Source organism: Arachis ipaensis, chromosome B5 (assembly GCF_059453495.1).
Source record: "Arachis ipaensis isolate K30076 ecotype BB chromosome B5, ASM5945349v1, whole genome shotgun sequence".
Taxonomy (NCBI): Eukaryota; Viridiplantae; Streptophyta; class Magnoliopsida; order Fabales; family Fabaceae; genus Arachis; species Arachis ipaensis.
Genome location: NC_142440.1, coordinates 84,921,625 through 84,931,620, shown reverse-complemented (window position 1 = coordinate 84,931,620; position 9,996 = coordinate 84,921,625). Strand labels below are relative to the sequence as shown.

Here is a 9,996-nt window from a genome sequence, read left to right as displayed (position 1 = left end):
AATTTTCAAAAAATATAAAAAAATTATAAAATCAAAAAATAAAAAATAATTTGATATTTCTTGCTTGAATCTAGTGTCAAGTCATAAGTTTGGTGTCAATTGCATGTTTATCTCTTGCATTTTTTGAAAATTCATGCATTGCATTCTTCATGATCTTCAAGTTGTTCTTGGTAAGTCTTCTTGTTTGATCTTCATATTTTCTTGTTTTGTGTCTTTTGTTGTTTTTCATATGCATTTTTGCATTCATAGTGTTTAAACATGAAAATCTCTAAGTTTGGTGTCTTGTATGTTTTTCTTTTCTTGAAAATTTTCAAAAATAAGTTCTTGGTGTTCATCATGATCTTCAAAGTGTTCTTGGTGTTCATCTTGACATTCATAGTGTTCTTGCATGCATCACTAGTTTTGATCCAAAATTTTCATGCATTGAGTCTTTTTGATGTTTTTCTCTTCCATCATTAAAAATTCAAAAATAAAAAAAAATATATCTTTCCCTTTTCTTCTCATAAAATTTGAATATTTGACTTGACTTTTTCAAAAATTTTTAAAATCTAGTTGTTTCTTATGAGTCAAATCAAATTTTAAATTTAAAAATTCTATCTTTTTCAAATCTTTTTCAAAAATCAAATCTTTTTCATTTTTTCTTTCATATTTTCGAAAATTTCAAATTAATTTTCAAAAATCTTTTTTTTATCTTGTTCATAATTTAGAAATCTTTACTAACAATTAATGTGATTGATTAAAAAATTTTTAAGTTTGTTACTTGCCTATTAAGAAAGGTTCAATCTTTAAATTTCAAATCATATCTTTTTAGTTTGTTGTTAGTCAAGTAATCAACTTTAATTTTCAAAATCAAATCTTTTTAATTTCTTTTTCAAATCTTTTTCAAAATAAGTTTCAATCACATCTTTTTCAAAATCAATTTCAAAATCTTTTCTAACTTCTTTTCTAACTTCTTTTCAAAAATTAAGTTTCAAATCTTTTTCAATCAATCTTATCTTTTTGTTTGATTCTTATCTTTTTCAAAACTACCTAACTAACTCTCTCTTTCTAATTTTCGAAAATCCCTTCCCTCTTTTTTAAAATTCCTTTTTAATTAACTAATTGTTTTAAACTTTAATTTAATTTAATTCAATTTCATTTTTCTTTTTAATTTTCGAATTCTAACTTTGATTTTAAATTAAAACCAAAATTACTTTTATTTTAATTTATTTAATTTTCAAAATTCTCTCCCCCTCATCTCTTTCTAATTATTTTATTTATTTACTAACACTTCTCTTCATTTAAAAATTCGAACCCTCTCCTCTTTCTGTGCTCGAATTTCTTTTCTTCTTCTACTTACATTAGGAATCTCTATACTGTGACATAGGGGATTCCATATTTTCTTTTCTGTTTTCTTCTTTTTCATATGAGCAGGAACAAGGATAAGAACATTCTTGTTGAGGCTGATCCTGAACCTGAAAGGACTCTGAAGAGGAAGCTAAGGGAAGCTAAAGCACAACTCTCTGGAGAAAATCTGACAGAAATTTTTGAAAAAGAAGAAGACATGGCCAAAAATAATAACAATGCAAGGAAGATGCTTGGTGACTTCACTGCACCAAATTCTAATTTACATGGAAGAAGCATCTCAATCCCTGCCATTGGAGCCAACAACTTTGAGCTGAAACCTCAATTAGTTTCTCTGATGCAACAGAACTGCAAGTTTTATGGACTTCCATCAGAAGATCCTTTTCAGTTCTTAACTGAATTCTTGCAAATCTGTGATACTGTTAAGACCAATGGGGTTGATCCCGAGGTCTACAGGCTCATGCTTTTCCCGTTTGCTGTAAGAGACAGAGCTAGAATATGGTTGGACTCTCAACCTAAGGATAGCCTGAACTCTTGGGATAAGCTGGTCACGGCTTTCTTAGCCAAGTTCTTTCCTCCTCAAAAGCTTAGCAAGCTTAGAGTGGATGTTCAAACCTTCAGACAGAAAGAAGGTGAATCCCTCTATGAAGCTTGGGAGAGATACAAGGAACTGACCAAAAAGTGTCCTTCTGACATGCTTTCAGAATGGACCATCCTGGATATATTCTATGATGGTCTGTTTGAATTATCTAAAATGTCATTGGACCATTTTGCAGGTGGATCCATTCACCTAAAGAAAATGCCTGCAGAAGCTCAAGAACTCATTGACATCGTTGCTAATAACCAGTTCATGTACACTTTTGAGAGGAATTCTATAAGTAATGGGACGCCTCAAAGGAAGGGAGTTCTTGAAATTGATACTCTGAATGCCATATTGGCTAAGAACAAAATATTGACTCAACAAGTCAATATGATCTCTCAGAGTATGAATGGATTGAAGGAATCATCCAACAGTACTAAAGAGGCATCTTCTGAAGAAGAAGCTTATGATTCTGAGAACCCTACAATAGCAGAGGTGAATTACATGGGTGAACCCTATGGAAACACCTATAATCCCTCATGGAGAAATCATCCAAATTTCTCATGGAAGGATCAACAAAATCCTCAAAAAGACATTAATAATGGTGGAAGAAACAGGTTTAGCAATAGCAAACCTTTTCCATCATCCACTCAGCAACAGACAGAGAATTCTGAGCATAACCCATCTAGCTTAGCAAATATAGTCTCTGATCTATCTAAGTCTACTGTGAGTTTCATGAATGAAACAAGGTCCTCCATTAGGAATTTGGAGGCACAAGTGGGCCAGCTGAGTAAAAGAGTCACTGAAACACCTCCTAGTACTCTCCCAAGCAATACAGAAGAAAATCCAAAGAGAGAGTGCAAGGCCATTGATTTGACCATCATGGCCGAACCTACAAGGGAGGAGGAGGACGTGAATCCTAGTGAGGAAGACCTCCTGGGACGTTCAGTGACCAATAAGGAGTTTCCCTTTGAGGAACCCAAGGAATCTAAGGCTCATCTAGAGACCATAGAGATTCCATTGAACCTCCTTCTGCCCTTCATAAGCTCTGATGAGTATTCTTCTTCTGAAGAGAATGAAGACATTACTGAAGAGCTAGTTGCTAAGTACCTTGGTGCAATCATGAAGCTGAATGCCAAATTATTTGGTAATGAGACTTGGGAAGATGAACCTCCCTTGCTCACCAATGAACTGAATGCATTGGATAGGAAGAAATCACCTCAAAAGAAACAGGATCCTGGCAAATTCTTAATACCCTGTACCATAGGCACCATGACCTTTGAGAAGGCTCTGTGTGACCTGGGGTCAGGAATAAACTTAATGCCACTCTCTGTAATGGAGAAACTTGGGATCTTTGAGGTGCAAGCTGCCAGAATCTCATTAGAGATGGCAGAAAACTCAAGAAAATAGGCTTATGGACAAGTAGAGGACGTGTTAGTAAAGGTTAAAGGACTTTACATCCCTGCTGATTTCATAATCCTAGACATTGGGAAGGATGAGGATGAATCCATCATCCTTGGAAGACCCTTCCTAGCCACAGCAAGAGCTGTGATTAATGTGGACAGAGGAGAGTTGGTCCACCAACTGAATGAGGACAACCTTGTGTTTGAAACTCAAGGATCTCCTTCTGTAACCATTGAGAGAAAGCATGAAAAGCTTCTCTCACTATAGAGTCAACCAAAGCCCCCACAGTCAAACTCTAAGTTTGGTGTTGGGAGGCCACAACCAAACTCTAAGTTTGGTGTTGAACCCCTACATTCAAACTCTAAGTTTGGTGTTGGGAGGTTCCAACCTTACTCTGATTATCTGTGAGGCTCCATGAGAGCTCACTGTCAAGCTATTGACATTAAAGAAGCGCTTGTTGGGAGGCAACCCAATGTTATTTAATCATATCTATTTTATTTTCTTTTTGTTATTTCATGTTTTATTAGGATGAAGATCATGTGAAGTCACATAAACTACTGAAAAATCAAAAATAGAATGAAAAATAGCATTGAAAACAGCACACCCTGCAGGAGAGCAGTTTGGCGTTTAAACGCCAGAAACAAGCATCGGTCTGGCGTTTAACGCCAGAAACAAGCACCAAGCTGGCGTTTAACGCCAGAAACAAGCATCTTCCTGGCGTTAAATGCCAGAAACAGGCTACATTTGGGTGTTTAACGCCAGAAACAAGCAGCAGTCTGGCGTTAAAGGCCAGGATTGCACAGCAAGGGCATTTTACACGCCTAATTAGAGCAGGGATGTTAAGTCCTTGACCCCACTTGATCTGTGGACCCCACAAGATCCCCTCAGGATTTGTGGACCCCACAGGATCCTTACCTTTTCTTCTCTCCTCTTCACGCCTTTTCATAACTCTCTTCCCCAAATACCCTTCACCAATCACCTTAATCACTCTTTCCCATCACCCCCTCACCACTCACATCCATCTTCTCTTCCCCATAAACCCCACCTACCTTCAAAATTCAAACTATTTTCCCTCCCAAACCCAACCCTAATGGCCGAACCCTAACCCTTCCCACACTCCTATATAAACCCCTCATTCCTTCTTCATTTTCACACAACACAACCCTCTCTTCTTCCCCTTGGCCGAATACACCCCTCTCTCCCTCTCCTCCATTTCTCTTCTTCTTTTCCTTCTTTCTTTCTTCTTTTGCTCGGGGACGAGCAAACATTTTAAGTTTGATGTGGTAAAAGCATAGCTTTTTGTTTTTCCATAACCATTAATGGCACCTAAGGCCAGAGAAACCTCAAGAAAGAGGAAAGGGAAGACAATTGCTTCCACCTCTGAGTCATAGGAGATGGAGAGATTCATCTCAAAGGTCCATCAAGACAACCTCTATGAAGTTGTGACCAAGAAGAAAGTGATATCTGAGGTTCCTTTCAAGCTCAAAAATAATGAGTATCCGGAGATCCGACTTGAGATCCAAAGAAGAGGTTGGGAAGTTCTCACCAACCCCATTCAACAAGTCCGGATCTTAATGGTTCAAGAGTTCTATGCAAACGCATGGATCACTAGGAACCATGATCAAAGTGTGAACCCGAATCCAAAGCATTGGCTCACCATGGTTCGGGGGAACTACTTAGATTTCAGTTCGGAAAATGTAAGGCTGGCGTTCAACTTGCCAATGATGGAAGAAATTTCACGCCCCTACACTAGAAGGGTCAACTTTGATCAAAGGTTGGACCAAGTCCTCATGGACATATGTGTAGAAGGAGCTCAATGAAAAATTGACTCAAGAGGCAATCCGGTTCAATTAAGAAGACTGGACCTTAAGTCTATAGCTAGAGGATGGTTGGAGTTTATTAAATGCTCAATCATTTCTACTAGCAACCGGTCTGAAGTTACTATAGATCGGGCCATCATGATCCATAGTATCATGATTGGGGAGGAAGTAGAGGTTCATGAGATTATACCTTAAGAACTCGACAAGGTAGCTGACAAGTCCTCTACTTTGGCAAGGTTAGCCTTTTCTCACCTTATTTGCCACCTCTGCAATTCGGTTGGAGTTGACATAGAGGGAGACATCCTCATTGAAGAGGACAAGCTGATGAGCGGATAATTTATATGCTTTTTGACATTGTTTTTAGTATGTTTTTAGTAGGATCTAGTTACTTTTAGGGATGTTTTCATTAGTTTTTATGTTAAATTCACATTTCTGGACTTTACAATGAGTTTGTGTGTTTTTCTGTGATTTCAGGTATTTTCTGGCTGAAATTGAGGGACTTGAGCAGAAATCAGATTCAGAGGTTGAAGAAGGACTGCTAATGCTGTTGGATTCTGACCTCCCTGCACTCAAAGTGGATTTTCTGGAGCTACAGAACTCGAAATAGCGCGCTTCCAATTGCGTTGGAAATTAGACATCCAGGGCTTTCCAGAAATATATAATAGTCTATACTTTGGCCAATAATAGATGATGTAAACTGGCGTTCAACGCCAGCTTTCTACCCAAACCTGGCGTCCAGCGCCAGAAAAGGAGCCAAAACCAGAGTTGAACGCCCAAACTGGCACAAAAGCTGGCGTTCAACTCCAAGAAGGACCTCTACATGTACAACACTCAAGCTCAGCCCAAACACACATCAAGTAGGCCCCGAAAGTGGATTTATGCATCAATTACTTACTCATGTAAACCCTAGTGACTAGTTTATTATAAATAGGACCCTTTACTATTGTATTAGGTATCTTTGATCATCTTTGGATGCCTGGTTCTTAGATCAGAGGGGCTGGCCATTCGGCCATGCCTGGACCTTTCACTTATGTATTTTTAACGGTAGAGTTTCTACACTCCATAGATTAAGGTGTGGAGCTCTGTTGTTCCTCAAAGATTAATGCAAAGTACTACTGTTTTCTATTCAATTCATCTTATTTCGCTTCTAAGATATCCATTCGCACCCAAGAACGTGATAAAGGTGATGATTATGTGTGACGCTCATCACCTTTCTCCCCTATGAACACGTGCCTGACAAACACTTCCGTTCTACATGAAATAAGCTAGAATGAATATCTCTTAGATCTCCTAACCAGAATCTTCGTGGCGTAAGCTAGAATGATGGTGGCATTCAAGAGAATCCGGAAAGTCTAAACCTTGTCTATGGTATTCCGAGTAGGATTCAATGATTGACTGTGACGAGCTTCAAACTCGTGAGTGCTGGGCGTTAGTGACAGACGCAAAAGGAGGGTGAATCCTATTCCAGCATGATCGAGAACCGACAGATGATTAGCCGTGCTGTGACAGAGCATGTGAGCATATTTTTCACTGAGAGGAGGGGATGTAGCCACTGACAACGGTGATGCCCTTGCATAAAGCCAGCCATGGAAAGGAGTAAGACTGATTGGATGAAGATAGCAGGAAAGCAGAGGTTCAGAGGAACGAAAAACATCTCCATTCGCTTATCTGAAATTCCTACCAATGATTTACATAAGTACCTCTATCTCTATTCTATTATTTATTATTCGAAAACACCATTATCAATTTATATCTGCCTAACTGAGATTTGCAAGGTGACCATAGCTTGCTTCATACCAACAATCTCCATGGGATTCGACCCTTACTCACGTAAGGTATTACTTGGACGACCCAGTGCACTTGCTGGTTAGTTGTATCGAAGTTGTGAACCATGGCATTGGCTCCATGTTCTTGGCGCCATTGCCAGGGAAAGAAAGAGCCATGAATTTTACATAATCAAAGTGTAATCACGATTGCGCGTACCAAGTTGCTCACGTTGCCAGGGATTGTTTGAGCCTGGACATCACAATTTCGTGCACCAAGTTTTTGGCACCGTTGCTGGGGATTGTTCGAGTTTGGACAACTGATGGTTCATCTTGTTGCTCAGATTAGGTAATTTTCTTTCTATTTTCTTTTCAAAAATTTTTCAAAAATTTCTCATCTGTTTTCGAAAAAAAAATGTTTTCAAAAATATATTTTTCTTCAAAATTTTTAAGAATGAATTCTAGTGTTTCATGAAGCATGTTGAAGACTGACTGGCTGTAAAGCCATGTCTCAATTCTTTTGGACTCAAGAGAAGAGCTTCTTTATCTTTCTTAGCAAATTGGCTACTGAATGTAAAGTTCTGCTAAAGCTTGACTGGCTATTAAGCCATGTCTAACCCTCAGATTGGAGCTTTAGACTAACATGGCAAGATTCCTGGAATTCATATTAAAAATTTTGGAATCCTTTTTTTTCTTTTTCAAAATGATTTTCGAAAAAATTAAAAGAAAATACAAAAAAATCATAAAATCATAAAAATAAAAAATATTTTGTGTTTCTTGTTTGAGTCTTGAGTCATGTTATAAGTTTGGTGTCAATTGCATGTGCATCTTGCATTTTTCGAAAGTTCTCATGCATTCATAGTGTTCTTCATGATCTTCAAGTTGTTCTTGGTAAGTCTTCTTGTTTGATCTTTGCATTTGCATGTTTTGTGTCTTTTCTTGTTTTACATGTGCATTTTTCGTTTCTTAGAGTCTAAGCATTAAAGAATTCTAAGTTTGGTGTCTTGCATGTTTTCTTTGCATTAAAAATTTTTCAAAATTGTGTCTATGATGTTCATCTTGACATTCATAGTGTTCTTGGTGTTCATCTTGACATTCATAGCATTCTTGCATGCATCACATGTTTTGATCTAAAAATTTCATGCATTGCATCTTTTTAGTGTTTTTCTCTCTCATCATAAAAAATTCAAAAAAAAATCAAAAAAAAAATATCTTTCCCTTTTTCTCTCTTCAAATTCGAAAATTTGGATTGACTTTTTCAAAAATTTTTAAAATCAAGTTGTTTCTTATGAGTCAAATCGAATTTTCAATTTAAAAATCTTATCTTTTTCAAAATCTTTTTCAAAAATCAAATCTATTTCAAATTTCTTAGTTATTTTTGAAAATTCTAAAAATATTTTTCAAAAATCTTTTTCTTATTTTTGTATTAAATTTTCGAAAATAACATAAACAATTAATGTTTTGATTCAAAAAATTTCAAGTTTGTTACTTACTTGTTAAGAAAGATTCAAACTTTAAGTTCTAGAATCATATATTGTGATTTCTTGTGAATCAAGTCATTAATTGTGATTTTAAAAATTCAAATCTTTTTCAAAAACTAATTTTTATCATATCTTTTCAAAAATATCTTCTTATCTTATCTTTTTCAAAAATTTTTCAAAATATCTTTTCTAACTTCCTAACTCCTTATCTTTTCAAAATTTGTTTCAACTAACTAACTAACTTTTTGTTTGTTTCTTAACTTTTTCAAAACTACCTAACTAACTCTCTCTCTCATTTTCGAAAATATCTTCCCCCTTTTTCAAAATTTCTTTTTGATTTATTAATTATTTTGATTTTTAATTTTTAAATCTTAATTTTCGAAAATTACTAACATTTTTCAAAAACTATTTTCAAAAATCACTAACTCTTTTTCAAAAATATTTTTCGAAAATTATCCCTTCCCCATCTTATTCTATTTATTCATTCATATACTAACATCTCATCTCACATCTCTGCCATCCTCACAGTTGTGTATCTTCCATTATATTACATTCTTTATCTCCCCCTCTTTTCTCCCACTCACAAAGGGACCCCTATACTGTGGTATAAAGGATCTCTATTATTATTATTATTATTTTTCTGTGCCCTCTTCTTTGTCATATGAGCAGGAGCAAGGATAAGAACATTCTTGTGAAAGCAGATCCAGAACCTGAAAGGACTCTGAAGAGAAAATTAAGAGAAGCTAAAATACAACAATCCAGAGATAACCTTTCAGAAATTTTCGAACAGGAAGAGGAGATGGCAGCCGAAAATAATAATAATGTAAGGAAGATGCTTGGTGACTTTACTGCACCTAATTCCAATTTACATGGAAGAAGCATCTCCATTCCTGCCATTGGAGCAAACAACTTTGAGTTGAAACCTCAATTAGTTTCTCTGATGCAGCAGAACTGCAAGTTTCATGGACTTCCATCTGAAGATCCTTTTCAGTTCTTAACTGAATTCTTGCAGATATGTGATACTGTTAAGACTAATGGAGTAGATCCTGAAGTCTACAGGCTCATGCTTTTCCCTTTTGCTGTAAGAGACAAAGCTAGATTATGGTTGGATTCTCAACCCAAAGACAGCCTGAACTCTTGGGATAAGCTGGTCACGGCTTTCTTAGCCAAGTTCTTTCCTCCTCAAAAGCTGAGCAAGCTTAGAGTGGATGTTCAAACTTTCAAACAGAAAGAAGGTGAATCCCTCTATGAAGCTTGGGAAGATACAAACAGTTGACCAAAAAGTTTCCTTCTGACATGCTTTCAGAATGGACCATCCTGAATATATTCTATGATGGTCTATCTGAGCTATCAAAGATGTCACTGGACACTTCTGCAGGTGGATCCATTCACCTAAAGAAAACGCCTACAGAAGCTCAAGAACTCATTGACATGGTTGCTAATAACCAGTTTTGTACACTTCTGAAAGGAATCCTGTGAGTAATGGGACGCCTATGAAGAAGGGAGTTCTTGAAGTTGATACTCTGAATGCCATATTGGCTCAGAATAAAATATTGACTCAGAAAGTCAATATGATCTCTCAGAGTCTGCATGGAATGCAAGCT

The 9,996-nt window shown here is 36.4% G+C and overlaps 1 non-coding gene across 1 annotated transcript; it reads right to left on the bottom strand.

The window, feature by feature from the left end:
* Positions 1–1,936: 1,936 nt before the first annotated feature.
* On the bottom strand, positions 1,937–2,044 carry LOC148564820 (small nucleolar RNA R71). The gene has a single exon (XR_015885287.1). It is a non-coding gene; the product is annotated as a small nucleolar RNA R71 (small nucleolar RNA).
* Between the last annotated feature and the right edge of the window lie 7,952 nt (positions 2,045–9,996).